This window comes from Lolium perenne, chromosome 2 (genome assembly GCF_019359855.2).
Source record: "Lolium perenne isolate Kyuss_39 chromosome 2, Kyuss_2.0, whole genome shotgun sequence".
Lineage (NCBI taxonomy): Eukaryota > Viridiplantae > Streptophyta > Magnoliopsida > Poales > Poaceae > Lolium > Lolium perenne.
The window spans coordinates 4,761,459-4,765,953 of NC_067245.2; the positions used below are offsets into that span (position 1 = coordinate 4,761,459).

Sequence of the window (4,495 nt, forward strand, 5' to 3'; positions counted from 1 at the left end):
ACGTCTACGCATACCGGCATTAGACAAAATGCATCGAGCTTTGGAGATGATGGTTCTGTTCATCCTCTCCACCACACCATTCTGTTGAGGAGTGTACGGGATAATGTGGTGCCTGAAAATGCCTTCATCGCTGCAATAATTATTAAAGATAGTATAACAAAATTTCATGCTATTGTCGGTATGAAGCAATTTTACTTTATTTTCTGTTTGCTTATCTACCATAACTTTCCACTTTCTAAAAACATCGAACATATCAGATTTATGTTTCAGAAACAAAGGCTACACTTTTTTGGAGTAATCATCAATGATAGTAAGCATGTAATTTGCAACACCAATAAATGTCTTGCGGAAAGGTACACACACATCAGCATGCGCATAATCTAAAATCCATTTAGTGGTATGAACAGAAGCATTGAATTTAACTCTTTTATGCTTACCAAAAATGTAGTGCTCACAGAACTCAAACTTACTCAAACTGCAGCCATCTAGCAGGTCTCGCATGTGCAATTTTTCCATGCCATGTTCACTCATATGTACAAGACGCATATGCCACAGATTAGTTTTGCCATGTTCATCGGGAATAATAGCATCAACAATACCAGATAAAGTGGTTACTCTAAGAACATATAACTTTGCAGAATTCATATCACCAATCATGTGAAACTCGGCCGGTTCGGTGCCGTCGACGAACACTGCGAACTTGTCTGGTTGCCGTTTGATGCCGAGCGGGTCCTCATCGATGTGGAGGATGAACTCGAAGCACCTTGCCTCCTCCTAAGACAACGGCGGCGCCGGCGACAGCGAGCGGAGGGGTGATGATGCTCCAGCACGGTGGCCCCGACCGTGGCGACCGCACCCGCGGCCTCGACCATCTCGCCGGCCACCTGGACCAGCCATGGATTCCCTCGCTGGCTTGTGGGGAGTGGCACTACGGTGGAGGTTGTGCAGCGGATAGGGTTTGTGTGGAGGAGATGAGATGGGGCAGCCGAGCGCGCGCCCCTGTTTATATACGCCGTAGGCAACCGAGGGCATGGCACGCTTGGCATCGCCTTGAAGTTCGTAGGTAGAGGTAGGCGGCGGCCGCTCGACAGACAAGGCATCACCATTAGCGTGGCACAGACTGCCAGAGCTACGCCTCACCGTCAGTACTAGCACCGCTGAGAAGATGCATCGAGCCAGGGTCGCTGCCAGGTAGGCCCGATGAAACGTCCGCCCAGACGAGAGTGGTCACACGGCGCGACCGCAGAGATGCATCCGAGGCACATATTTGGACAGTGTTTGCGTCTTCAAGGATAGCCTGATCACTATGCATCGGGCTGCTGGGATTGAATGAAGACGCATTTTTCGAACGCACGATCGCAAACGGTCGCTTCGCGTCCATTTGCATAGACCCGCTGGAGATGCCCTAAAGCATGGCATCCATCCATTAGAGATGCTCTTATAGGAAAGAAATGGGCTTCTAAAAAAAGATAGCCTCCGCCTTCCACGTTTGGGCATGTTGAACTCAGTTTTTGTTGTTTTAAATATTTTTCTTATATAACTTGACTATTATGTTTCTCTTTCTGTATGTCTGAATCCATGCACACAAGAGGATATACAAAAGGAACTTCAAGGTCGTCTGACTGTTGGAAAACACGATATTTGTCCTCATGTTGCTTCCAACTCATTTTAGCATCTTTGTACCGGTTCTTACAAATCAAACATATTGATCAAAATCAATAAAGTTTGCACTGCTCTTGTTGAAGTCTCATTTCGGTATAACATACCAAACCATATATTCTTTGACCACACCATATCCAAGTTGTGCAATATTTTTATTACCTTTCAGGTTATACTATCTTTTTATTCCATTATATTATCACTGTCGAGTAATTTGGTCCTGTCCTACTGATCCTCTGCTGCAACCACGGGGTATCTTGTACTAAGGGAATGGTGGAGCCCTTGATGTCAATTAACGGACCCTTGTATACTACTACTACCACACGTTTTCAACAGATTGATGATATAATGCCGAGTCTTGTAAAATTTACCTCTTGTGAAGTTCATCTGGGAGCAAGAATATTCTCAAATTCCTGATCGGTTGCTCCAAGATTACATTCGACTGAGTTCACTCAGAAATTTGATTTTACTAGGTAACATCTTTCGTGTTTCCAAATAAGGGAACGCATCTTTTGTCGACAATGAAGTGAGCACTCCACTATTCCAGTTTCCAGGATGAAGCTTCTTCAGAGTTCAGATCGTAAAGAATCACACGCACAGGCCGGGACGACTTCGATCAACGTTTTATTCAGAGTTCAGAGCTGCACAGGACTGACGAGCGGCCTCCCTGAGAAGAAGGCCTCGAGGTTGGCGGTGATGACCTCGAGCACGCCGCGCATGGACTCCGGCGTGATCACGGCCCGGTGGTCCGACAGCACGACGTTGTCCATGCCGAACAGCTCCGGCGGCACGGCCGGCTCGTTCGCGTACACGTCCAGCCCGGCGCCGCCGAGCACGCCGTCCCGCAGGCACCTCACCAGCTCCGGCTCGTCCACCAGGCCGCCCCGGCCGACGTTGATGAGCACGCCGTCCTTCCCCAGCGCCTCCATCACCTCCCGGTTCACCATGTGCTTCGTCTCGGCCGTCAGCGCGCAGGACAGCACCAGCACGTCGCTGCCGGCGGCGAGGTCGAGCAACGCGGGGACGAACGTGTACGGCGATGAAGGCTTCGGCGACCTCGAGTGGTAGGAGACGGCGCAGCCGAAGGCGGCGAGGCGCCGCGCGACGCGGGAGCCGATGTTGCCCAGCCCCACGATCCCCACTCGCTTCCCGCTCACCTGCCATTGCACAAGAGTCCGATTTAATTCTGTTCGAGATTCAATTTGCAAGCGCGATGCAAGATGAATCAAGAAAGGATACCATGCGTTGTAATTGTACAGTCACAGCGATGTCGATGAACTAATTCTGGCCACCGCGATCTATTGACCATGGCAGCGAGCTATGTGAAAACAGAGTCGTTGAACGCGGAACGGCACGGCACTTGTCACTAGCGACAAGAAGTACTGCTAACCTTGAGGGTAGTCGCCGTCGGCCGACCACCTGCCCCTCCGGACGTACGCGTCAGCGGCGGCCACCCGACGGAGCACAGCCACCACGAGCCCGACGGCGTAGTCGGCCGAGTCGACCGCGAACGCTGGCCCGGCGTTGGTCACGCTGAGCCCGCGGCTCCGGCAAGTATCGAGATCAACATGATCAACTCCCACGGAGGTGCCCGCCACGAGCTCCAGCGCAGGGAGCCTGGCCAGGTGTTCGGCAGTGACCGGCGCGAGCCCCGGCACGAGCAGCACCCTCGCCTCTGCCGCAGCCGCCGCGTCGGCGTCCACGGCGAGAACGAACCGGTAGCGGCCGGCGAGCGCTGCCGCGAACTCCGGGAAGAGCGGCTGCGCCAGGAGCACGAGCGGCTTCTCGTCGGCGGGCGTGGTCTCCATCGGGATCCCGGCAACAGCTTGGCCGGTAGAGGGGATGGAATCAGTAGGAGTGACACCAGCACGGTTGGTGGTGACTACTGGCTGCCGACCATAATCTAATTGAGAAATAACAAAACGGCATCACATAACAAACCCATCAACAAGATTCTTCGATCGCTGATTCGTTCTCATTTCTCAAGAAACACATAGTCTCACCATTTCAATAGTTTAAGCTATATTCTAGATTTAGATGCCGTCCTAACCTGTTCTGGGTTTCTATCCCGTTTCGAATTTCAAGCTCCAAATCTTATCTTTTATGCTCGATTCCAAGAAAAAAAACTTAGAACAGTCTTTAAAGTTTCAAATTTATCAGAAAAACTTGGGACAGGGCTATTTCCCGTCGGCCTAGACCTAACTTAACTTTCGGTTAAATGATGCCACCAAATTTTATGTGCAATTCATGTATAACAGGAAAAAATATATGTGCAATTGCAAGTCTACATACAACTGTACGGTCATGTGCAATTCTCGTATACACAAATCATTATACAAAACTATCGGTTCTAGAGTCAACCTAGAACTAACTAAATTCTTGATCGTATTTGAACTAGCAAAAGAAGAAAAAAGGCATTATAGATGTGGGCAATGATGTGTTCTTTCCGCGTATACAAGGTATTTGACATTGATATTTTGCACATAGTAGGACATCTAAATTTTTTCGGCATATAATTAAACATCAAGATGTGGTTTGATTTTCTTACACAGAAAATACTCGCTATAACAATGGAACACTAAAACCCCAAACTCACAATAGCCTCTTTTTTTTTCTATAGAGCGACAAAAACACCTCCTTAGTTGGTAGATTTTTCTAATATAGATATAAAAACAGAGACATGTCATAGGAATACGTGTGCAAAACAAAGTACCAATGAAAGTGGAAATCTGTTGTTTGGTTCATAGGATGAAAGCATGCAAATACTCGACAAATTAAAATCAAATCATATATAAAGTCTATTGACAATGCTATAAAAAATTCGTGCATAAAGTTA

The 4,495-nt window shown here is 48.5% G+C and overlaps 1 pseudogene; it reads right to left on the reverse strand.

Moving 5' to 3' along the window:
* Positions 1-1,996: 1,996 nt before the first annotated feature.
* Positions 1,997-3,537, reverse strand: LOC139835936 (glyoxylate/hydroxypyruvate reductase HPR3-like; annotated as a pseudogene).
* Positions 3,538-4,495: the final 958 nt, after the last annotated feature.